The following is a 27,579-nucleotide window of genomic DNA, read 5'->3' on the forward strand; positions in this document are numbered from 1 at the left end:
CTTGGCCTCTATGTGGAAAAAGCTACTGAAGAATGGTCAATAAGCAACTAAGAAACATTTATGTGCATCAGCCAATTCAATTGCCAGTCTTTACAGCCACAACAAATATAAGCTTCTTTGGGAGGGTGGGGAGATTAAACGGTGTTTGTGATACTTGTGAAGTATTTCTTGACAAAATACTTCAATGCTGATAATATTTTGTAGTAGAAAAAAAAAAAAGGTAAAAACCATCATTACGTTCTCTAAAATGCACTGTGTCTCACCAATTGCAGCTCTGAGAGCCATTGGCCATTCTATTTATTTCAGAAAGGACTGTTAGGAACCTCTGCTGGAAAATACCTCCTTTCATTCAAGTTACTCTGCAAACCACATCCCTGAGGTTCACAAGCATGAATGAAGCCTGACATAGTCCGAGCAAGAGCACTGCATTCTCAGGCTGGCTGTCAGGTAGCAACAACAGACCTGCAGCACTCCTCCTCGGTCTAGGACATAGAGTGAAACAGCCTCCCCTCGCCACCCTCCCAAACAAAAGAAGTCCCTTTAGTCACTGCCAAGCTTGTTTCTAAAAATGAGTACCTGTCATCTTTGAAATCCTATTCTAAAAAGGGAGCAGGAAATTCCTGTGGAAATGCCAGGTTAGCACTCTGGTAAACTCACAAAACACTGATGGTTTCTATGGCTTGCTGAGATCACAGACAGTTTCACATCACCATGTCATGAATGCGCTACAGTTATTAGCAATCCAAAATTAAAATACTTACTCTGAAAGTGGATCGTTTTGCTGTTTCATGCTGCCAAATGAACCAGTAGGAGAGCAATGATATTTCACTGGGGGCTGAGGGTGAATGAAAAAGGAATTAAGCTGAATGCTAAGTTTAGCACTATCCATAGGAAGCCAGGGTCTCAGAAACCAAAACTGATGAATCTTGCAATGACTAAGTGTTGGATTAGCAGCCTGGATGCTCCATCAATTTAATCTTTTTTTACCAATACTATATAAGGAAAGTCTCCCTGCTCAGTTCCTGCTTGTCAAATAGGCGCTGAATAATCAACTCCGTACCAAGCAGGTTGTGGATGGATAGCAATGAAATCACCTTATGAATATGACACGTAGGTTTTAAGGGTCAAAATATTGATATCAAGTATCCTGGCTTTTCTTTAGCAGAAGACTACCTAGCTTGAAGTATATGAGCCATCACACAGTTTTACCTTTTCTGTTGCATTTGCCACTGCCACTAACCTATTTCCAAATCAGAAATGAATTAACTAACAGAGCTGCGAGGACACAGTTAGTTGAACCTTCACCAGTAGTTTCAATGAGATTAATTGACAGGATATTTTGAAACCCCCTTTGACAGCCTGACAACAATACAAGTTGAAACAAAGGACTGTCCTGGTTCTGTTTTCTCTGTGCTCGTAAAAATGCCAGATACCATGACGCACAGTGAGGAGGGAAGGAGCAGAGCCGACAAGATGCTCCTTCCCCAAGCACATCAGGGTAGTATATGGCAATCTCCACCCAGGCACAGGATGAACAGAAAGGAAGCCATGAAAGCCAAAGCAGAAACACCCCAACAAATGACTCTCGGACTGCAAGACAGCCACTCCCAGAGAGCACAGGAACAACAAGATGTGTCTGCTGGTACCTGGGCACAGCTAGCTCACCCAGCAGCAGAACATGTTTAAAGCTCTTAACAGTAGGAATGCAATAATTCCCATTTTTTCAAGGTAATGACTTCCTAACAGGAAAAAAGTTTTTCTTTCTTGTTATTTTTAAATCCACCCTGCTTTTTTTTTTTAAATAAAAATGTTTTAGAGATCAACAGGGGAGATGTCTTACAAGAAGAGAGCTGTTTGCAGGATCATTGCTCTGCTAATGGCACCTCTTCCCCAGCAGAGCTGTTTGCTAAAAACAGTGGCTGTGAACACTTTTAGACAAGCCAGCTGTATATTTCTACCACACTGCCAGACTAGAATTCAATCTGAGCATGCTGTCAAAGGAGGGCTGATGGCAGGCAACTAACTTATTCCCTATTCCAGGCTCTTTGCTTCCAACAAGCTCATTTCACAGGAGCCTCTCATGATAAGTATGACTGCTCAAAGCACTTAAGGTGATACTATTTTAACACCAAATCTATACTGAGGTGGTTGACACAAGTAGTGCCATAGAGTGCCTGAGATTTAACATAGTTCCTAAGAAACAAATGGCTTACAACGGTTGGTGGAGGGGAACAAGACATGAAACCTTATATGAACATTCCTCTGTTTCTGAAAGTCCAATTACATCTCTTGATGCTGTGGGTATTTCTCAAATATGATGCTTTCACATAGCATTTTATTTACAGCAAATATAACTATGCTTACAGATTAATGTGCTGGGTAAAGATTTCACATGTGAGATTAGCTAGTATTCCTCCAATTCCTCTGGTCCTTGCACACCTAATATATTACCAGTGACATTTATGTGGTATAAGATTATTCCACTATTTCCTTTCAGGGAAACCACCTGAAAAGGGGAAAATAAATCACTTTATATCACCAGTTCAATGCATATGTCCTGATTTTATGTGGTATGTAATTGTTTATGCAACAAATATTTATAATGTAAGGAAATTAAAGATTATACAAGGCTATATAGTGAAGATATTTTTAAGCATTAATGATGAAAGTGGAAGAGAGTTCAAACAATTCTCAAACACAGAACTTTTCCCTCCTGTTTTCCAAAAGTGCTTTTGACTTGGGGCCATCACATTTGAACTCATCCTGGCTGTTTCCACAACCATTTCTGAAAGTCTCCTCTCTCTCCCACCATAAAGGTTATTTAACTTCATTACTGCTTGGATCCTTTGAATGCTTTTCCAGGTCACTAGGTATCTAAACGCAACAGAACACCCACAATGTATGGTTTGTCCTAATTATCAGAAGCCGTGAGTATTGTGATGGTTGATTCATGAACCACATTTTTAACAGCATGAAAAATATTAGCCCAATTAATTTGGTTGTAAGTTCTTTCTGCAGCCTTTATTTTAACAAAGAGATACACACACAATCCCATGTCACTTGGTCAATAGAGAACAAGTCACTTGCTGTTATGCTGCTCACATTTTCATCCTCTACTTGCATTAGCAATTAAAAAGTATTAATTGAGCATATGGATTGCACTGAAGGTCAAGACACATTTTAGCTCATACCTAGCTATTTGTTAGGAGCAACCACTGAATTGTACCATCACGATGGTATCTGTATGTCAAGTGAAAACGTACATTAAGACTCCTTTTGTCAATACCACCTTGTTGCATCAACTGCCTATAAGTTGCACTTCCCTGTCACCATGGAAGACGGACAGTGCAGAAACTGAAGTGTCAATGGTGGCTACTATGCTTCATTCAAAGCACATGGAAATAAGAACTTCTTATCTCAAAATAATTATTAGGTTTTGGCAGTTTCCCTGAATTTTGAGAGAACTTTCACAAATTGTCTCAGCCAAACATCCATATACTTGAAGGGGCCCAAAGGAAGTTTGTCCATGACCAAATTCCCAAATGCTCCCACATATCTAAAATGGCTATGTTCATAGCCTGATTAGTTTAGCGTCAAAATTGCATTTCCAACTCCACCCCCCCCCCACCTTGTGAACAGTCTTGGGTAGAGAACAACATTAAGTGCCAAATTTGCAAACAACTCCTGAGATTTTGCACATGCAAAAATCTAATTCAGGGCATGGTAATTAGTAGAGGGACACCTGTATTCATGCTCTTTATAGTCTGTTTGCAATTACATTTAACAACATGCTCATTGAGCATACCAACACTGAATCCATAACATGCAATTCCCTGTAGCTGCTGTTCATCTCAGTGATGGCCAATAGAAAGGAGTGAGAAAAGCAAAGAGGCTGCAGTCAGATCTGTTGCACCGAGTTCTGCCAAAAACATCAAGGTGGGTAAAAAAAGTGGAGGAGAAAAAAAAAAAAAGGCAGGGGGGGTGACACGCTTACACAGTGATAAGAGGGAGACTTGGTCCTGACAGGTGATCTATATGTATCCAATTAGATGCAAGTTAGTTGGTCTATTACACTCAGAGAGGGAAAAGGAAAACCTGCATACACACTGAATACTTATACCTTATGCCAGGGTCAAACCAAAACTGTTGAAAAATGTCAGCACTCACATGAGGTATTGAGAAACAACTCTCAAAGGCCTAAAAGATGATACCTTTTTCTTCCTCCGCCTCAGATCAAATGAGGTTATGTGCTTACACAAATTCTGACAGGCAAGTGCCATATTGGAGTCCCACCACAACTAAGGCAATGGTTGAACAGCTTCCAACACTTAGATTAGCGACACAATGAAGACACTCTTACATTTTAAAAAAGTTCTTAGCCTCACTTATGTTGGAATATTGAAGTTCTCTGTGGCCATTAGCCTGAGCTTCTGTCACAGCTACTTCATGGCAACTGTAGGAACTGAATCATGAAGCATCCGGGGGAAAGCAGAGTCCCAAAAAAAACTGTGATTCATTCTACAGCGTCCTGTTACTTCAGGGAGGTGAGTACTATTACCAGCACTCATGACAATGAGCAAGCCTGACTCGTCAAGCCGATTTTTTCCAACTCTGAAATCTGCAAGAATCTTACTCATGGTTGCAATGCTTGTGGGCTTAGAGATAGAACTAATACAGAATCTGTCAGTTTTGCAGCAGTGATCATCAGAACAAAGTGAAGCGTGCAGTGCATTTATCGTTTAATGAATTTTCATGTTCTCTGGTTAGCTTAGGTCAGTCCCCTTAGGAACCTGAGGGACCTTCTGCACCCACTTCAAGAGGCTTGATATAAGGCCCTTAAGAAAAAAAATTAAGGATCTAAATGAACATAAGCATCAAAACAAAAGTTTGTCTATGCTTCAGGAGTAGGAGTTGACAGAGTCATGTTTTCATCTTATACGCCGTATTTCTTCAGAGTACATGAAGTTGTCAGACTTTGAAGAAATGAAAAACTATATGAAGAAAAAAAAGCCTTTTCCTGTAAATAGTATAGAGCTTTCCTGATAACTCGCCACCATATCACTACTGCCCTCCTTACTGGTATTTTGGTACTGACAATGCAGTGCAACTTAAGAGAAGTAAGCCTTTCTGCAGACAGAAGCGCATTTACAGTTGGACCGAAGCTTCAGCAGGACTCTAAAGAAGCCCCTCTAGAAAACAAAAAATATATATAAGTATATGTATAATAGACATTTGAAAGGAATACATCTCCCAGTCAAATCACCTTCCTTCACAAGCAGAGACTGCAGGACAACTTATGGACTTTAGCCATTTGCCACTAAATTGCTTTCTGAATTTCTTCTTCAGGCAGGCTGCGAGTGACAGAAAACTGCACCTTGTCCCTTTGTATTGGAAAGGAACGTAGGAAGCAGCAGCAACCAGGCCTCTGTCCTCTGCCCATTGGAACAAGTCAAGGCATGACCTTGATGTTGCAAGATTCTAATTAATACTCCAAAAAAGAAAGTTATATATACACATCCAATCCAAAATATGAAAATGAAGAAGGTTTCCAGGCTGTAAAGCTCAAATATCAAGCTCCTCACAGCTGGGCTGAGCAGATCTGAGGATCCTTTAGAGTCAGCATCAAGCATCACTCATGCACAAGCACAGCCATAGTTTGAAGAGATTTGTGCTTAATCACACACCTTGGAACTCATAAAATAGAAAGGACCAGAGAAAGAAATAAAGCTGGTCTGCAGCAAATAGATTCCAGCCTACCTGCTTTTTGTACTTCTGTCCATAACTCTGGAAGCTTGTGCTTTTCCATGTGGTTGAAACTGTCATTGAATTGATTGCCTCAGTTGCCAAGGAAACCAAAGGGATGATGCTAATGGATACTATTTAGGACGCTGAAAAGCTTAAAAAATAAAATTGTTTGACATGAAAAGCATGGTGTCACAAGTCAGTTAAACACTACCTTGAATCTTAGCACAGAAAAAGAGAATTAGGATTTTTTCCTTTTCTTCCCTCTGACTTTTCTTTTTTTGTCAGATACTTACAGCTTTATACACTCTAACTGGTTTGACTGTCAGCATCACTTTGTAGTCATTTTTCTAGCTTTATTTCCAAACACAGAAGTTAGGTCAAATATAGAGTCATTCTAATTCTAAACAGTGGAGTCTAGGCTTTTTTAAAAGCATCACATATGATGCAAAATAGGCTTCTTTGGGAATGCTCTCCAGAAGTCAGAATTTTTAAGTCAAAGACATTTGATTTAAGATGTTTCCACCCTTGGTCTCATGAACTGTAAGTTATGGAAGATTTTCATAACAGATGTGGTAGACCTCATAAACCAAACCTACATATTATAAATTATTATATTTTCAGGAACCTATGTTTGTATTAAAAAAAATTCTCATTATAAAAGAGACAGATTTCTTAAAAATGTAAGAAAGTATCAGGGAACTGTGAATTATTTTTTCTTTTCCACAAGCTATATGTTCACAGCATGAGTCATATATCAAAAGCAACCACACAAGTCTGAACTTATACCAGTGAAGGATCAAGCTCCAGGCACATATTTATTTACAGACGGCTTGAGGAGTTATTTCTGCACTGGAGTCACAGATGACCCATAGTCAGACACCTTGTTGCCATGGAAATCTCACACCACCACCCTCTGCTGTGCTCCCATCCAAGATCCTCCCTTGCATCCCTTGTGATCCCTGCCTGCCACAGCTCCCGTGGGCCCATCGTCCTGGGCAGGCAGCAGCTGCTGGCAGGACTGGAGCACATTTAACCCTGCCTAGCACTTCATTACAGGAAGGTCCAGAAAGTGAATCTTTAGGCTTACGATACTTGACAAAGTCTTCTGCTACCTGACATTCTCATGCACACAGAGGTCTCTAAAGTTGTGTCTTATTGCTTAATTAGTGTTACACAGAAGTAATTACAGAAACCAGTGCCCTTCTGTGCCAGATATGGGGGCTGGTGAGAGAGTAGGAAGTCCTAGCCAATTAACAAGAACCTGTTCCCAGAGGAAGGAAAGAGAAACTATATCCTATGGTTCATTGTTCTCATGGGAGAGCCATTCATAGAGGCAGTACAGTGACAGAGCTCATAAGGTACATACAAAACAAAACAACAACAAAAAAAACAAAAAACAAACCCACACCAACAAAAAAGGTGTAAGAGACAGGGAAGCACACACTCCACCTAAGCACACACCATCACAGAATCTCTCAAGTTGGAAGGGACCCATAAGGACCACTGAGTCCAACTCCCTGCTCCTTGCAGGACTACCTAAAACTAAACCATTTGACTAAGAGCATCATCCAGATGCTCCTTGAACTCTGACAGTCTTGGTGCCGTGATGACTTCCCTGGGGAGCCTGCTCCAGTGACCGACCAGTCTCTCAATGCAGACGGCTTGCCTCTACAAAGGGCTCACCTCTGCAGAAGGCTCTGCTCACACAGGGCGCTCGCCCCACAGAAGGCAAACCTCACACAGGGCTCGCCTCACCTCGCGTGTGGGGCCTCATCTTACCGCGCACAGGGCCCACCTCGCAGAAGACTCACCGTGTGCGGAGGATGGTCCCCGCACATGGAGAGGGGCCCCAGAATGGTTTGGGATGGAAGGGACCTTTAAAGGTCATCTAGTCCAACCCCCCTGCAATAAGCAGGGACTTTTTCTACTAGATCAGGTTGCTCAGAGCCCTGTCCAACCTGACCTTGAATGTTTCCAGGGATGGGGTATCTACCACCTCTCTGGGCAACCTTTTCCAGTGTTTCAGCACCCTCTGCATAAAAAAAAAGATTTCTTCTCTGTATCTAGTGTGAAACTACCTTCTTTTAGTTTAAAACCATTACCCCTTGTCCTATCGCTACAGGCCCTACTAAAAAGTCTGTCCCCATCTTTCTTATAAGACCCCTTTAAGTATTGAAAGGCCACAATAAGGTCTCCCTGGAGCCTTCTCTTCTCCAGGCTGAACAACTCCAACTCTCTCAGCCTTTCCTCATAGGAGAGCTGCTCCATCCCTCTGATCATCTTCATGGCCCTCCTCTGTACCCAATCCAACAGGTCCATGTCTTTCCTGTGCTGAGGGCTCCAGAGCTGGATGCAGTACTCCTAGTGGGGTCTCAGAGAAGAGCAGAGGGGCACAATCAGCTCCCTCAACCTGCTGGCCACGCTTCTTTTGATGCGGCCCAGGATACAGTTGACTTTCTGGGCTGCAAGCACACATTGCTGGCTCACGCCCAGCTTTTCATCCACCAGTACCCACCAAGCTTGCTTTCAATCCCTTCATCCCCCAGCCTTTATTGATACTGGGGAGTGCCCCAACTCAGGTGCAGGACCTTGCACTTGGCCTTGTTGAACCTCATGGGGTTCACATGGGCCCACTTCTCAAGTGGGCCATGCAAACCCAATAGGAGGGATGGTTTCCAGATTCCCATTTTCCTGATATTAGGAACCTCTGAGAGCTGTTTCAACCTCCACCAGCGGCCATAGCCCGCAGAGCCTGAACATGCTCACCAGGAAGGCTCTGCACCAGCAACAGTCCCACCACTCAAGATCAAGTAGCACAGAGCAACTTAATATTGCTTTCTATCAGGAGGGCTATTCTATACGCCATCATTGCTGGCAGGCTAAGTACTTCCTACGCACTATCCCAGTCCAAAGCATCAGAAGGACTTTAGATGGTTTTTGCATCATCTCTGCAGTTGCAAATCTCTGCATGATAGAGAATAATTATTCCTTTTTCTTTTCTGTTGCGCCCTTGCCTCTACTTTAGACTCTCTACTCCAGAATCATATGTCTATTTATGCATGAAAAATGTTGCTCTTTCCTAATATAGCAGATAAGAACAAGGCCCTAAAATAACAGTTAGAAAACGTAGGATTCAGCAAGCTTATTGGAAGAAATATGGGACAAGAACCCATTATACTATCCAAACAGATACAGGATATTAAAATCACATATAGAGCATTTCCATTGGCATGACCTGGTTGCAGACATTGACCCCTGGTGATATTTCAAAACATTAGAAAAATAATTGAATAAATCTAGTAGTTATTCTCCATACCAGCACACAACTCCATTTCCAGAAAGATCTCAATTTTACCCAGCCTTTGAGCATTAGAACTGCAACCTATCAAGATATACGTATTTGAAGCAATTTCAGTATGAGACCATTCGCATCCCAGTTTCAGTGAAGGGAAAAAAAAAAAAGTTATGACATTTCCAAGACAGCTCTAGGCAAAACACTTGAAGAAAACACCTTCCCACTACTGCCCAGTGCTGCTGTTCACCTTCCAGTCTCCTCTGTGGCCTCAGGAGAGAAAGCTAAAAACAGTGTTCCTGACACTTTTACAGCTTGTGAAATTTAAATAGCTCTCTTCCTGGTCAGGACTGAAGGATTTTTTTATTATTATTAGTCCCAGCACTGAAAATTAGCCCACTCCAATTAAGGCTTCAACAAGAAGTAATGTCTCCCTTCGGGGAATACACTGACATTTTAAATTAAGAAACATTCCTGCTAACAAGCCTATAAATCTTCCCAATTAACTGTATTCTCCACTAGTTTACGAGTCTTCTGTTCAATCTGACAATCCTAATCTCCCAAGGGGTGCAGGGAAGGACAAGATCTCTGTGGAAGTTGCTTTCCGTTTCTTGGAGTGGAAGGGGATACAGACAACCTTCACTGACCATATTTTTATTTGACACATCTGAGCCAAATGGCACCTCAAAGCCCAGGTACTTTCCATTGCTGTCAGGTGAAAAGGTTTTTAGTCAGCCAATAGCCCCCATGACACATTTCTCACTCTCCATAAAGCAGCTCTGTGTCAGCACCTCTAGAAACACGGCACCAAATGACTATCCCACAGGAGCACTTTGCACACTTCTCTTCCACAGATTATTCTTTTTCTAACCAAAGCTTTCGGGGAACATAGTCGGGGACTGTCCTAGGAAGCAGTGTCATGCACCAATGCTTGGTGGTGCTAGGTGAGGTAGGCTGGAGGAGAAAGCTAGCACAAGCACACCTGTCAGCAATATTAACTTTTTGTTTCTGTAATATAGATGGGTTTATTCCCTTTTAACATGTTAAGAGGGTAGCTGAAAACTGCTAAATAGGGGATAGAAAAGAGCCATCTGAAATAGTGATAAACAGTGAAGAACAGAAGCCAAGAGGAGGGAAAAAAAGAGAACAGAATATATGAAAACAGCCCTGCCTTTTTGAAAGACGAATGTCAAAAGCTATCATCCTGAGCTGGATGAGGCAAGCAGGGGTACTGCGTGACACCCTGTAAAAACATGGCCAGCTGAAACACCACTTTGGCTAAGGGAGTGTGACAAGTCAGAGTGTAAGATGCAGCCCTTACTCTAGGGTACAACGATGTGTCCTGATGTACGATGTCAGGTACAAAATGTGAAGTGTCTCACAGCTCCCTGGGAAGGTGGTTAGCACAGAAATGGCAGAATGGTCCTCTGCCACAGCATGGCTTGTTACGCTCTGTCTTTGGAAGGAATGGGCAATGATGTCCCCCACCAACACTTTGTTGGTTTGTTTGGGGGCAGGGGTGTTTTGCTTAGGTTTTTGAGGGTTTTTTAAGGATTCGGAAAGAAAACAATCAATCCAATAAGCTACTGTTAGGGAAGATCGGTATGAGGTTCAAATCTTTGCCTCCAAGGGCAGTCAAGAGGAAGTCATGCTGACACCCTTTGCCCTACACCCAGGGATGCTGCAGGCACTCTCCTGTACATTCATCCAGGCAGCTGCAAGTAACAGCATCTCCTGGCAAGCCAGGAGACTCATGCCCTACTATTTTGTCCAACTGTGAGCTTCACTTTCTGTTTTGTGTCTGGATTTCTTCTACTGCACAGAGGCAAAGAGCTAATGTTCTTCTTCTGCTATCAAAGCTCAAGCAATTAACTAACATTTAGACAACTTGTGCATGAGACTTGCTCCTCAGGTATAAGACAACATTAGAGAGACTCCTCATCACATACAAACACATGTACCTGTACAGTCCTGCTGTCTGTGGCTGTAACCCACTTTCTCACCTATTTAATCTGAGCTATGCACTGAGGCAGACAACTGCTCTGTGCCACCCCACCACACACACGCGCCAGCAACAACCATCCAGGGTGAGCGATTAACCACCAAGGCAGAAAAAACAGAACAGAACAGAAAAGAAACATCAAGTATTTAGGGCAACAACACACAAACATGCAGCAAGAGACACACAGAATGCAAAGGAAACACAAGCGACAGTGCCTGCCAACACTGTCATGATGAAATCAAGATGACATCATATATATATATATACACACACACACATATATACACACACACTACATAATCCAACATAGCATAGACATCCACTTCCCAACACCAGTACCCAATGTCACTCACACACATGCCCCAGGGTCAGAGCAGCACAGCCACGACAGCACACCAAGCAGAATGGTGCCACAACAGCACACGTCTTGCAGAGGTGACTGTACCTCACAGTCCTGTGCGACACAGCCCCACAGGCCCCATGGTCACCATACCTGTTCACCGAGGGGTTTGCCTCCACTGTGGTCATTTTCTGTCCGGGGCCACAGTACCACAAACTGGGATCACAGACAGAGCGCCTTGTTTTGCCAAGGTTTGTCAACTCCGCAGTCACTTCTGCATTCCTCTTTCCCACCCATCTCGGGCCCTTCTGTGAGCGCTCCAGACCCTTTGCTACAAGGGGAAAACTCTGCTAGGCTTTCCTTGGGTACAAACTCTGCCAGGAACAGGACAAACGCATGCAGCCAGGAGTATATAATAATGTAAATTAATTAGAATAAATAATGATATCTTGAAAGCCTGTCCCAGAAAATAAGTCCTTTAGTATTTATATTTTGTTCTTCAAGTTGCACGTCTTCACAGCTCTAGTCACGCTTTGAGCCAGAAAGGCCAGGAAGTTGAGAAAACACATCCTGGTAGGTAAGGATTATTAACAGGGGTACAGACTGGTGCTCATGAAACAGTATGCTTTGGGGCTGGAAGCTGCTAGCACCTCTCCTGGCCCACAACGCAGAAAGCACTAGTGCACTGACCCCCAGGTACAACCATACACAAACCAAGCACAAAATATTTCACGGAGACATTTTAAAAAGAAAATTTTGCTGATTTAAAAGAAAAAGAAACCAAAATTATTTTCCTAAGGCTTTTGTCCTGGGCAGAACTGAGAGGGGGAGAGGGAGAGGAAAGAAACAAAAAAACCCAAAATACACTGCAAGTCCTCCCAGTAAAAATGCAGCACGTGTCACTGCCTCCCTTAAGCGTAACGTGAAGCAGAGTTTCTGGAGCATGGCCTTTGCAAACCAAATAGCATTAGTCCATCACAATTAAGAACAGCCTTTTGCTGCCAGTTCTAGGGCCGCTGCAGCTGGCCTCAGACTATGAAGTGAGAAGAAAGCTTCCCTTCCCAAGAAGCTCAAGGTTGCTGGAAAAGCAGGTAGTAAAGGAAGCGAGTACTTCTGTACCCACATTCTGAATCCAGCAGGTCTTAAGTCTGTCTGCACATCACGGTTGCTCTGAGGAGCATCTGTATTTAGAAGATCTTGGACACAAAGTAGCAGAGACATACACATTAAGATCTTTCATTAAAAAAAAAAATCTCATTCCAGTAACAACAGAAAGGCACCACCAGCTAAGTGGGTCTGTGTTTACAAAACCTCTAATGCTCAATTAGGTCTGTTTATCACACTGCATAATTGCTTTTCTTAATGCAGCTTCTTCTATTGATCACACTGCAGCAACTGCTATTGCTGCTGTGTAAAAATCTGTACCGTGATAGAAACCTTTCCACATACGAACCTGAATGACAGTGTTTGCCTCATTAGTCAGGAAGCACCATCATGCTCTAATTAATTCAGAAGAGGCAGAAAATGGATAACATATGGCTCTACTCTTACAGAATCAGTTAAAGAAAAAAAAAAAAAGAAAAGAAAACATGCTTGCTTGTATTTCCACTACTAAGAGAACACCTCTACACATTTGCTAAGCATTTACCACCTCTCCTAGAGGCACAGACAGCATGTTTTATAGGTGCAGTTCACTCTGATGTTGAACGCGATAAAATCTCAGACCCAGAGGCAGACCACATGTGTGATTCATTGCTAGTTAAAACAACTAAGACCATTATAAATCCAAATAGAAAAAAGAAGAATTCAGAATATAGGTTTCTAGTTAATCACTACGCTGATTATGATACCAAGAGTTGTTTCATTAACCAAGCACAATGCAAAGATTCAGTTAACATTCCAGCACATTTGTCCTTCATAACAACAAACCAAGAAAAACCACATAAGAGATTTAACATCTCTAGCAAGACAGGTCTGGAAACTACTTCTTGGGTCAGTGAGTCCTATCTCTTGTTGTTAAAGTTTAAGCCTCATTTAAATAAGTAAATAAATTAAGACAAAAAAGCACTTTCAAAGCAGCTGTGGTCTGGGTTAAGTTTTGGAAGTGTAGTTTTCAAAATTCTACAATTTTGCCTGGATAGGGAAATCAAGAATCAGAAAGTCTGTGCAGACTCTGGACAAGTGCTTTGTGGGACATTGCCCAGCACCCAGGGGCCGGGGTGAAGCACAGGTTCCCGCTACTCCCCCATGTGACAAGGAGGGAGCCACCATGCCTTGCAGAAGTGCTTTGGATCTCTCTAACAGGAGAGAGAGACACCAGGGGCACGGCACACCTCCCTCTCAATGGCCAAACCAAGTGGAACCTAAATTAGCTTAAAATCATATCCTTCAAGAAGGTTCTTCCATTTCCCTCTTGTAAGAGGCCCTTACTATTAAAAGGGGTTTCTGAAAGCTGCATAGGAAACAATATGCTTATACAATAAAACTTTTCCCACCACCAAAGTCATCCTAGCAAGTCCTTCCATTCATTGCAAGTTGCAGAGCCTAACCCCAGCACAGAGGAAAGTGCCCTTGTAGGAGCTGGAAGAAGGACAGAGCAGCCCCTCCCCAGGCAGCCTACTTCTTTTGAAAACATATGTAATTTAGAGTATATGTTTACTGTTATTGCTTCCCATAATAAGTTGCAAATCCCCAGTACTAATCTCCAATCTTAACATGGAAATGGGGTGAACTGCTAAAAGGGATGGGGCAGAGCAGAAGTATCACAGAGGGTTCCCAGATGTCCATGGCCTAGGGCCCAAGAGGTTGGGATTGCTCCACACATCACAAATCAACTGACAACCATCTAGCCCATGGAAGGGCTCAAAATAAAGGGTGGCACGGCTAGTCCAAATAGTGTAAAACATACAGAAGACAGAAGAGTTGTATGGGCACCAGCACCAAAGGACTCATCTGCAATGAACATACTCCCTACCATACGCACCCCTTCGGGACAAGGGGCATCACTGACACCTGCTGATATCTTCCCTCTTTCCTGACCTGACAGCCATGGTGGGAAACACCCCAGGCTCCCCACAGATAGGTGGCTTGTGTCTGACCATCAGTTACCCTCAGCTTCCCACCAGCTGTGGGAAGTGTCCCTTCATCCCGTGCATTGAAGGGAGTCTCCCGCTCGGGGGTATCTTTTGCAGGTGCTCCTGAACTCCTTAAAAACTGAAGAGGTATTCAGAGAGACCCAGCCAGCAAAGAAACAGTGTCAGCTAGCCTAGCCTACCTCTTCTCCTGCTGCTGCCCTGGAGGAGTTTTCCCTCCCTTGGCTATGATCATTAAGTGACCTGTCCGATGCAAACTCCAGTTCTTCCCACTAGACGTTCATTTGCTCTCAGCTACAGTGTTTTCTCTCCCTTCGGGTTCTCTTTTATTTTCTTGCCCCATCACACGCCCCTTCCATAGCACCGTTTCTACTGTGGCAAAGGCTAATCCGAGCAAGGGTCACAGGGAATGAGGGGTCATGAACTCCCAGTGCATTTGCCCACATGGGAGACTGGGCCTCCATCTGCTGGCTTCCCAGCATGAAGGGAAAGATTTAATGCCCCAGCTCTTCCTGAACTGCAGATATAAGAGTGTCTTGGTCTGAAAGGGAATCATAAAAATGTCACTTTCACTCCTCACACGTGCATTCAGACACACCTGGGCTCTCTTCTCTTCCCACAGATTTTTATGACCATTGAGGACTGCAACTTGATCTCAGGGTTCATTTTTATACAAGGGATGATGAGCATATATAACAGGAAAAACAAGAAGCAGTAAAGCAAGAAAAGTGAAGTAAAAGCAGCAAACCAAAGAGAAACACTTCACAGGAGAAGTCTTTAGTTCTCCTGAAAATAATCTTTAGAGTAACTACCCCATCTTACACCAGCAAGTATGAAGCTTGCTACAGGGACACTTCATGCCTCTCAAGACAAAATTGTTCACTTTCCCCAATTTCTCTTAGACTAAAACATCGCAAAAAACGCCTTCCTTCCTTGCCCCAATGTGCTGACAGAATTATACTTACATGCTTAACAGAGAGGAACACTAAATTTTATTATTTCTTGCAAAACCCAGACAAGAAAAGTAAACATGAATGATATTTTGATCTCCTTTAGCCTATTAAAATGCCACTATAAAGTTTCTAACTGGAAGAGGAGTCTTCTCTCCCCCTCCCTTTCCTCTTTCCTCAAAATAAATTCGAGAAAAAGCTGTGAAAGGAAGTACTGACTTGATTTCATCAGGAAAGCATTGCACTTGTCCACACTGACTAGCTCCTGCTATTGGAAATTTTAATAAGGGCAGTATGTCACACATACTTCTTCTCAAGAGAGGAAAATAAATAAACAAAAAGATGCTACACTGAGGGGTGCAAAAGTTGTTCTTAGACTTCACATTAAAACCTTAAACTTCCAGATTAAAACAATATTTCTTAAAGCAGACGTGCTGTATTATTAAAGCTTCTGAAATCAATTCACCATTGCCCTGAGGCTTGTTTATTAAGTTTCAGAAGTGCAAGATGAATGTAAAACATCATTATAAAATCTTAAGTGGATTTTCATAGAAACCAAAGTACCACAAGGAATCAGGTAGGGCATAAGTGACATGATGAACAGATTTGGGATTCCCTAGCATGGACAAAAGAAAGCTTAATTTAGGAAGGAGAGCAGGGGCAAGAAAGGAAGCTCGTGTGTGTGGTATGCTTAAGACTTAGTTTAAGGATGGGAATACTGAATATAAAGTAAAAAAAAAAAAAAAAAGAGTCTTTTCTCTGTATACACACACTTTTTCTTGATACTCAGAGACATACAAGTTGAGATATACAATTAGTTTTCTTACTTTCACATTTCTGTGCTTCCCTTTCTAAGGAAGGAAAAGTACTGATAACCTAGAGAAACATTTTTTGACATATCCAGAAAGAGCTTGGAAAACTACAACCCTAAGTCTTACCAGATTACTTTTTAGACCACTGTAAATCATTTAACCATTTTTCTTCACAAACTCTCATCAGGCCTTTGGCAGTAGGTCAACTGCCACTCATGAAAAGCCAGGAGACAGAGTCAAGTGCTCAAGTAGTCACAACAAACGAGGCCCACTTTGCTCACACAGCAAGGCTTATAAGCTGCTCAGAAGGAAAACAGGAGTCAGGACACCACTCAGGTTTCTTCACTGTGAAAAAAAGGGAGGTGGTCAAAGAATGAAAATGCACAAGGAGGATGAAGGATTGTCATCGGCCACCTCGCCCCCACACAACATACTTTTCAAAACCCTCCCAATATATAGTCTCTGAAGCTCATCCCAGCTTTTCCTCACATACACCTCCCACACTGGCAGGTGCTTCCAGCACTCTCCGCTGGATAGCTCATGTTCTTCATCACAACTCAACGGTGCTCAAGAAGGAAACGTTAATGGTAGCTCTCATTCCTGGCACATCACAAAAGAACGGTCTGCTTTTGAGTCAGGAAACAAAGATGACAGCAGCAGAAAAGCTGAAGACAGAAGAGATGTTGGCTATGAAAGACAGGGGCAGTTTGGAACTGAAACTTGGTAACATGAACTTCTACCCTTGAAAATGAGCACATCAGAAATCCTAGTCAGCGGCCTTGATCCTCTCAATACACCCAGTCACACAAGGATCACTTGTGCCCAAGGGAATCACCAAGGTCCATGGCCATAAGGTTTCTACATCTTATATCACAAATATTAGCAGAACTATGCGAGATTTAAATTATATTGGGAAATCAACACTGCACAGCAGCACCAGGGTCAAAGGAACGTGCAAAAGCTTGATGTTGTTTTGGGGTTTTTGTTTGGGGCTTTTTGGGGTTTGTTTTGGTTTGTTTGTTTTTTTTTGGGGGGGGGGGAGTTTTTGGAGTTTGTTTTGGTTTTTTCTTTGAGGGGGGGCTGTGTTTAATCTTCTTCCTTAAATGTGCTGTCATCATCTCAGTCAAGACAGCTGCTCACATCAGTGAAGCTGCCTGGGTGTTGTAGCACTTCCAAGATGACATGCTCCATGCTGCACACAAATGCAATTAGGCAGCATGCTCCTCAAGGAGCAAATTAGGGACACACACTCACTCTGTATTGCCTATGGAGAGCAACGTATTTTTTTTTATTCTAGTGCTGTAAGCTTAAGAGTCACGGCTCCTAGATGATTGGCATGACAGCCATAGATTTGCCCTTGGGCTGGGAGCACTATTTCCTCCCACCCTCCATACTCGCAGCATATATACACTGAATATTTCTGTACCATACAACGCCATTACAGCTTCACAGCTCTTCCACAGTTCCAAGACCACCCTGACCCCTAACACAATTATTGCTGTCCCTCCTTTTCTGCCTCCTGCCTTTTTTCCATGATTTTCTGTTCGATACGAATTTCCTTCCATCAGTGCCCATGGTAACATCCATAGAAATAGCAGCAGGCTAGAGACAGTGGCCACGAACAGCTCCCTAACCATAGAAACCTGCCAACATTTATCACAAATATAATAAGATGTGCCACTGAAGAAAAAGCATAACAGCACTTCTTATACACTCTTGCACATTCTTGACACATTGTGGTAGCCAGAGCAATTTGTGAACATGGTGAACCGCCTGTCTGGCCTTTTTACATTTATAAGCAGGATTTATAAAGCATGTGTGCACCTTAATGGCATGTTCAAAGATTCTAGGACTATATATTCAACTAAATAGATACCTTCACATTGGCCATCAAATAATACTTGAGTCACCATGCTGTCAAAAATGCTATTGTGATAAAGTCGTACAACACACTGTCTGCCTCATGCTAAAAGAAACACTGAAACTGGTTTACATTGAAAAATTTTGAAGATGCACACTGAATATTTAAAATTCTCAGCAATTAGGGATATGGCTTTTGGGTATGGGGGGGTTGGTTGGATTTCTTTTTAAGTAACTTTTGCTATGAGATTGTGATAGGGGGGTGACACAATCATATCCCAAAGAATTAATGATGATAGCTTGGAATCCTGCAGTGATTCCTTTTAAAATAATCACCAATTGCCTCCCAGAGTGTCTGTTTACTGAGAACATCAAATAATTAAGTTTACAATGGTGAATCAGAATGAGTAGCAGACCCAGGCTTATTTGGAAAGCAATCAAACTATATTTAGACTGGAAGATGTTGAAAGCAATAAAACACAGATATGCATGCTGTTAGGAGGTTCCACACAGGGACAGAGACACTTTCAGCATGCAGCAGAAAAGCGGCCCATCCAAACCTGCATGGGAATCAAGTCCCGATCTATGTGCGCTTTAGAGAAAGTCCATGCCTGGCTGCCATGTGATGCTCAACTACTCCGTTTTTCCTCTTCTTCAATCAATTTAAGACAGCTTATGCTGCAGAGCACAGAGGTTCACATCCCTTATTTAACAATCAAGTTCAGATCCTCAGCTGTTGTTTAACAGCTCTTGCCTTTAGGTTACATATTTTCATCTGAATGCTTTCCACTATTACTTGGAATGCTTGGTCACCTGTAAAAATGCTTCACCTTCCAAATCCCTGTCAATTTACAGGCTGTAAGCCTGTGGATGTACCAAGCCTTGCACAAAAGTTTCTAACGTGGAGACTTACTAATGGCTCTATTTTAGCATTTCTGTATACAGGACTGCTTACTGGAACAAGGAGATGATTACCATAATTGATAATACCATTGATAATTACGGGGCGTTATTTTCAGCTCCCCAAAATGTGCAAGACCTATTGTGTTCTGTATAATCCAAGGTATGAATTTAAACTGTTGTACTATAGCAGTTTAACAGCTGCACACGTGTGCACACACAGTTACTACAACTGTGGGAAGAAAGCAAGCAGAGCCCAAGCACAGGGGTCCTAACCACACCACCCCCTCAGCTCGCAAGCTTAACATAACCCACACTCATTTCCTCTAAATGCCCAATGAGTTAGGCACCACCAGCCTCAGAAATAGTTGTAGGATCAGTAATATCAAGTGAACTGCAAAAAGTGGTATGTCTTTAGTTTCTAGCACTTCACTAATTACAGTCTGGGTAATGGAGCTGAACCTTTTCACACAGCTTGATATTACTGCAACAATTTGCCTGATGTAGCCTAAAGACTCAAAGAAAGAACATGATATACCTTTAGGAGTTACAGGGGGATTGATATTCAAGTACAATTTAAAGGATATAATTAAAATCTCACTTTCATGCTTTTCTAAGAAACTAGTCTCTTAGGATTTTGAAGAACAAAACTTAGCTAGGGAGATGAGAGAGATTTTCACTAACAAAGCCAGAACATCAAGACAGAAATAAATTCTGTATGCTACCATCCCCAAGAACAGAAAGCAGCAATAAAGGGAAACCAAGAATGTCATTGCAGGGCTTGAGGGAGAAGGTCTTATGATTATATTTTTCAAAACTAACAATGGAATTGAAAATTATCCTAATGATTTAAATATCTCAAAAAGATACAGAAAAAGCACTGTTCTCTCTGGGCTTCTGTAAAAACAGTATCCTTGGAATGAGACTTAGTGGTTATCGAAGATTCCTCCTTGATATTCCTTCTCAAAAGCAGTTGGGAATTCAATACAACTCCTAAAATTAAAAAAAATATATATATATATAAAGGCAAACACAAACTTGATAGCACTTTTTGACATCTGGACATGGATTTTATGTAATTTACTTGGTTTACACAAACTAATACAAGTTCTTGATCTATGCATGTAGCCTGCAACCTGCCCTTTCATCAGGTTTAGGCTGCATGCATTTGTTTTCATTTTAGAAAGTTGTCCACTTGACCTTGAACCCAAGGAGCAGCTATCACATGGATAATTGATTTTGGTTACTTTCTTAATCTTCTTTCCAGTGAATACAGCAGGAGCACATGTCCCTTAGACTTTCAAAATACAAAATGCCAAGTTAACAGCTTTCCTGTTTCTGCCCTTTCCTGTTAACACCTTTTCCATTAAAAGCATCTTTGATAGAAACAGTCAGGGGTTGAGGCTGACTCAAGTACACATAAGACTGATTAATCACCGAGAACACAGAGGCTACCAGCACAAATGACTTTGATGGAGGATGTGCACACTTCTTACAGTGCAGTTGAACTGTACTTGCAAACTGCTGGGGACAAAGACATCGTAGTTTATGCTACGGAAAGTGAGGGCATTGCTGTATGAGAGAGAAAGATTAAACCCAGTCCCAAAGCAGTTCAGACTAAGCTGTGGTTACTATTTCCATGGCCTTTGGAACAGCATTCTAACATGAAGTACCCCTAGCATCTACCGTCACTGCAACATCCATCACTTGATTTTTGGCATCTTATCCCAAAGGCATCCTACCTGTAGAACACCTGCACTACACTCTCATTTCACTTTTAAAGCTTGTCTCAAAGTTGTCTTCATAGTGATTGAGGCAGTGCACTGCCAGCTTCTGGTGCCAATCTTAAATTTTAAAAAGGGCACAGCTCTGTATCCACTGGCACTTACTACAATTCCTGTCTTTCCTCTATCATCTTTTTGATAAGTGGGAAGCCAATTGCTTATACCATATAAAGCAAGTGAGCAAGCGTGGCTTTTGAGGGGACTGGTGGAATACGGCCTTCTGTCAGTGGATTTGTTCAAGGCCTGCTTCCAAATGTCACATAGTGAAGCTCTGTGCAACTTCACTTCTTACGCTAGAGGTTTCTGAGCTCAAAATCAGAAGCCTACAGATTTTTAAGTTTCATTCCTGCATCGCAAAGCCTACCCACCCTCACTGGAAGGAGATGTAGAAAGACAGACACTCCTGAGTGGGGGAAGAGCAGATACATTTAGAAGAAATCCTTCTGCCAAATAGAATATGGACTTGTAAGAAATCAGTACAAGGAAGGAATCGAGTTCAACCTCTCTCACGTGTGAAGATCTGAGAAAAAGGACAGAAGCCTTGCTACCTAGCTTCAGATTGCTCCCAAGCCCTCTGCTCACAGCAAGCAGTTTGCAGGACTGGAAACTGTTCACTCTGTATTGAAATAAGTAATCTTCTGATGCAGAGGGGCTGGGAGGGTTGGCAAGCTTTACACAGAAGTGCTGAGCAAGTTGTATGCATGTACTGAAACGCAGAGGGTATGCGGTATTAGGAGGGCATTGGTGATGTTGATTATAGCTGTTAATGAGGCAATGGAAAAACAAGAGAAGCAAAGGTCACAAGCTTTAAATATTAACATGCTTGAATATCAATCAACTCAAGAAAATCTTTGCAGTGAGTAGAGAAATGATCTTATTGCAGGAGAGGTGTTTCTAAAAGCTGACTAACCAGCAGAGCAGGATGATCATCTTACAGCAAATAGGGTATTTTCAAAACCAGCCCAGTTTGAACAGGAGCTGTAGTGTCCTTGACAGATCTGCTAACATCCACTGTGAGAAGCTCATGAGAAAATGTTTTCAGAAGGCACGTATGAGGTGTAAGAATCAATGGATGTTACCTTTTATACATGCCACGGTTCATATGTCAGTTTATGCTAGTACATGGGACTGAGAACCTCAGATCAGACATATTTAGGCACCTGTACCACAGGAAGGACAGTGTCTGAGATGGTGGAGATGGATCTTAAGACAGAGGCTAGAGCAGCCTGTTGAGATATTCAGCACTTTATGAATTCCATTTTCAGAAAACATAGGAACAATTTATGCTCAAATTCAGGGCTCTTCAGTCATTGTTTTAAAACCTTGGAAGGCCTCATACTCAGATTTCTCAGGGGTATTCTAAGTATTTAAATCCCATCATCATGTAGGAGCTTTCACAGATCAGCACCCCAGCATGTAATTCAGGGGATTTTCAAGCACGCCTTTTTCCCATTGGCTCCCATGGGAGTCAGTCAAAAAAAAAAAATGTAGGACAGGACTAATTATAGAATAAAACCTGACAGAGGTGGCCTGTCTTAAGGACTTTCTTTGGAACAACAATTTTAAGAACTAATTTTAACTGTATAGCTGAATTTACAGTTTAAAAAATAGTTCTATTATTCAAGACAAACTCTTGCTTTGCAGTATGTCTTTTTCTCTGCAGTGTTAGCAAGGAGCTGATTATCCCCGAAATCTTAGCCCCAATAGCTGAAATCTTATGCCCTGACTTCAGTTACTTTTTTTAAACAGAGCACAATTCCTGCATACTTCCTTTGAAGGGCATATATCCGAAAGCTTTAGTTTTACTACCTCTGAATCACCAACACACTCTTCCTGGATGTTTCAAGACTAACTGCAAGAATTCAGCAATGGCTCAACATTGCCAAGAGGAACATCACCTTGTACACAACTGTCCTGTTTAGAAGCTTTGGAATGGTATCTCCCCCATGCAAGAGCTTCATACTGATGATTAGTTATGTTTGTAGTCTCTGTTAGCTCTTTTCCAGGTCCTCTACTTCTACTTCCCTTTCAGCTTTCTTCAACCATTTTAAAAATCAGGCCTCACACTTACCCTTTCCCTGTTCTCCAAGATGACACCCATCCTCTAATAGTCTTTATGAGGTAGCTGCTAATGGTACCAGACTTGCTTTGGCTCACTCTTTGACCACTCCCAGAATGAACAAGTGCCAGTTTGAAGGAACTTGATTTAGCCTTTTGAAAAACACTCTTATAAAAAAAAAAAAACAAACCTGCTTAGAACAGAGTTATTCAATGGTTAATGCCCTGTTGCAATCCCAAAATGTGATTGCAACTCATACAGCTGTGCTCAAGCCAGACTTAACCCTGGTTATCTGGCTCAGCTTCTGTGTTCTTATCAAGGCTAATTGGCACCTGCTTCATGGCTCTGAAACTATTTCCTAAGTGACCATGGCTACACATTCCTCCTGATGTACAAACACTACAACATTTAGCTCCCAGATTCTCCAGCAGGTATCTCCTGAACCACTGGAAACAGGATCTTCCATTTTAGCCCAGGTGAGATCTGTAGTAATGTCTGAACACCACAAAACATGAACAGGATGGGTACTAGTCCACAGTGTTTATATATTCTTCTCTTAGGTGTCTAGGGGAGAAAAAAAGTTAACGCAACACAGCATATGTGTTTTCAGAAGAACCCCACATTTATCGCATGTCATTACAAGATTTTATAAATGGGTATGCCTGTAAACGTATTTGCCCACATCACTGAAAATTCAGGTGCACAGAACCTAAGAACAGAGGAAAGCAATGAGAAATGCCACGTTGTGACCTTATCACCTGATGAAGGTGTTAATGCCTAACGGAAGACATCTCTGTAGTAATCCAGTTAGCTCTAAAAATGCAATTATAACTTCACAGCAGCCTGGACCAGATAATTTACAACTTCAGTACTTCCAGGATTCAGGCAGAATCTTGGTGCAATTAAGCAATTTATTTCTTGATTAGCAATGAATTTAACAAGCACAGGTGACATGGAAGAAAATATGAAAGTGTAGGCTTTTGAAAAGTGAGTCAAATTAATAAAATAATTAACTCCTTAATTAAGTAGTGAGTTGTGCTCAGCTCTACTGAGTCAGACCAGGAACCCTTTGCAAGTATCTTAAGGAGGGAAAGGTGACCCCCTCTGTACAACTGGTAAAGAAGACAAACATGCAAAGGCCTCAAGTGACAAATCATCCTCTGGCTATATATAGCCAATACTTCATCAAACACAAAATGGGGTTGGAGCCCTTCAAGGCTCCTTCCAATACACCCTGACCATGAGGGCTATTTTCTATAGCCACAGCTGACTGATAAGCTCTTCTAGGCTCAGAGCTGAGAGAAAGTCAAGTTCCTTCAGATTCAGACAGAAGATCTGGATGTGAACACAGGAGCAGCAGAAGGGGGATATCACTGAACAAATGACTGAAACATGAACCTGGAGTTTTGTTACTGTGCCGCATGGCCATGTCTGTACTAGTGAACCAGCCAGGGCACAGGTATGAGCACTGTCTTGTGACACTGCTTGTTGTCACGCTGCCTGACTTGTACCTCACAAAAGTACTGGGAATCGCAGGGACAATTGCTTCTGTTTCTAAGAGAAGCCAAGTACTATAAAAATTATAACAGTTTCCTTGGTCTAAAAAAAAGCCTAACATTCTTTTTATTTTTGACACAGATGAGTCAGCAGATAGGAAAGGCATTTCCCAAATATAGCGCCTTACGCCAGAGGACACAGCAAGAAGAAAATTTGATCGGGCCTCCTCCCTCACACAGATCACAGCAATACATTGCTTACGATGAGCCCCATCAGCCAAACAGCACTGCCCATCCCCAGCCTTTCCTTAAAAGGTCCCCAAAGTATTCCAACAGTGAGCAAAAGAAAACAGTATTTTGCTTGATATGAGGAGATGACTTCCACAACAGGTAGTTAGGAAACTTTCTGATGCGGTTAAGACTACTCTGGGTACCCAGTTGGAACAAGAACAAACAGTGACCAAATAGGTAGCTATCTGTATCATCACACTCTACCCAATTTTAGGTGGGTCTCTTACTAAAAGCATCTTCTCTGGATCATTTTGATCTTTACCTGGCAAAGGCTTCTTGGACAGGCACTGCAGACAAGACACACATTATTATATATGCTGCTCAGCATCAACACAGTGTGCTGAAAATTTTATTAAGCTACAGGTCTGTTCTAATTATTGACTGTATTTCAGTGTTGTGAGACATAACAATCCCATAGCAGCCCAACAGCCAGTCCCTGGCTTGCCACCTTTTTCTGAATCAATACTCAGAAAATCCAGTCACCTTGAAACACGAGCCTCTCTGCGAGACAAAGAGCATTGCAACGTGATTCAAATTTCAGAGAATTTCTGGCTTTACAGCCACAGGTCCCAGAAGATGAAATTCATCACAGTTTTACCAACTTCAAGCAGAGCTATATCAGTTTACTCCACAGAGGGATGTGATGCAAATTAGTACTTTTGGAGTCCTCCCTGATGAAATATCCATGAAAAAATTATGTTTGCAAGAGTTAGCTACAAAGATCCTGGGATCAAATTTTCTTTTTCTTACATTTGCCCAGAAATCATATCTTACAGAGTTTTTCAGACATCATTATCTTTGTAACTTGTTTGGTATTCTTACATATTTCTTATTAAAAAACACAAAGATGAAATTACCTTCACTAATATTTGAGAGCAATTTTTGTGTAAGGAGTTACACAATGCAGGCAGTTTCCTTTTGCAAGGTGTCTGCATAACAGAAAAGGGAATATTCTTGTGAATACAAAAACGTAACCACCAGACCCTAAAACTTGTATTGTAGAATGGCTTTTTGAACATAAATACCAGATAAATTGTGTAAGTCACAGTGTAAAGTGAACCTCATTTCTAAGTGCGTCCCAAATACTTTGTAAACTGTTGTGTCTCACTGGAATACAGCAACAAGTTTGAACAGAAGCGTGGTTTACAAAAATTTCCTGTAACATTCACTGTCAGTACTAAGCAGTAAAGAACTAGATTTAATAAGCCTACATAATGCTGAACATAATTCATGCCATCTACAATAACCACCACCTCAGATAACCTTGATGAAGCTGTCAGCCATGTTCCACTCCCTAACTCATTGCCTGGTCTAAGAACATAAAAATCTTGAGATATTTCCATGAATTTCAAAAGAATTTGAGCCTTCAATTTTGGCCATTGTTTCTCATCCCTTCAGGACAAAGTTTAAGCCTTTCCATAAAACTGTACAGTTGCAAATATGTAATGAGAAGTCACTACAGTATACAAAGGCAAACAACCAGATAATTTAGCAAACAGGTTGATTCAAGCCTCCAAATCCATGGGTATCAAACCACTTAGCCCTATTTCTATCAATGCCTCTCTATGCATTTCCAGTCTTATCTCACTCAAAATATACCAGACACTGCGCATATTTATATGCCAAATGATTGTGCTGCTGAAGGATGGAATGGATTCTTGAAGGATGCGTGCTAAGATACCCAAAAGGCTAAGAAATAAGGCCTCATAGCTGCATCTTTTTCCAGTTTGCACTCCCAAGTCACTGAGTACGTTATCTGTAGCTATTTGTTGAGCTAATTGTCCGCTGTGAGGTATGAACGCATTGTTGGCACGACATCTTCCTTCTTGGGAAATACATTAATTACTTTCGTGCCACCCAACGTTCGGGATGTTCTCAGATGAATGAACAGTGGGTATGAGAAACCCCTACCTCAAAAACCTGTCCTTAATAAATGAAGCAATCAAAACAATCATCAGACCAAAAGCCAAGAACAACAGGTTCTTTTTCCCCCCCACAGTAACAGAGCACAGCACCCAGTATCTCTTGCAAAATGCATTTAAGGCCTATTAAGTAAAAGATACAAACCAACAGGTAACATGTTTTAGAGACAGAAGACATGAGAAGTCTATAAAATATCTGGTACAATTAAACAATAACCGATAGAAAAATCCAATTTGTCTTGGCATTAATGGATTTCAGTACAGTTTTTTCCTAATTTACCTCATAGTTTCCAAGATCAGGATCACAGAGAAACACACAAAAAGTATAACAGAACAACCACACATTACTAAAGCAAACAGATACACATAACAAAGAGCAAGTTCCTTGCTGGCCTTTCTATATCAACTTTTTCCTCATCAATAAGAGCACAGCATGAATGTAATTAACACACAAGGGGAACAGGAGTCAAAACAAACTGGATCTCAAGAGAGGAAAACATACCAGCAGCAGATGGAGGCAGCAGTAAACATTAAAGATGCTGGCAAGACCCAGTTCTCTCCTCTAGCATTTATGAAGAAATATTTATTCAGAATTAAGCATATGTACATAACGGTCAATTTACAGTGCAAGCATTATCTCTTGAGGGATACCGTTGTCAAGTGCACAAAGTCAATGTAGAAATACATGAAATTATAGCCAACTCACATAATTAGTTGATGAGCTTCCTTCCATCCAGCACTCTCAGGGACAAAGCTTGTTCTTGAAAGTAACTGTACCTCTATTCTGCAACATGAAATTTAAGCCAAGTCTTGAGAAACTAATTAGTAGCCATTACACATACCCAAGAACAAAGAATGGAAAGAACTCATACTAATTCTCACTACTTTGCAGGTCTACACCCCTTCTGTTGACTTTACCAGGAAAGAAGTTAAGCTTCTCATCCCCTTATAGCCCAGGCAACATGTGTGAGTGAACCTCATTATAATGCACTCCTGAAGCTGGGTTTAAATAGAGTAATAGATTAAATACCTAT

General features: G+C 41.6%; 1 long non-coding RNA gene across 1 annotated transcript in view; it reads right to left on the reverse strand.

Annotated features, from left to right (window-relative positions):
• The window catches only part of LOC148057522 (uncharacterized), a 74,634-nt gene extending 47,305 nt beyond the window's left edge, over positions 1 to 27,329 (reverse strand). The window contains exon 1 of the long non-coding RNA XR_015700028.1: positions 27,252 to 27,329. This is a non-coding gene — a long non-coding RNA (uncharacterized LOC148057522). The remainder of the gene's footprint in view (positions 1 to 27,251) is intronic.
• Positions 27,330 to 27,579: the final 250 nt, after the last annotated feature.

Source organism: Nipponia nippon, unplaced genomic scaffold (genome assembly GCF_047370975.1).
Source record: "Nipponia nippon isolate SJK-2023a ecotype South Korea unplaced genomic scaffold, ASM4737097v1 scaffold_1, whole genome shotgun sequence".
NCBI classification, from domain to species: Eukaryota; Metazoa; Chordata; class Aves; order Pelecaniformes; family Threskiornithidae; genus Nipponia; species Nipponia nippon.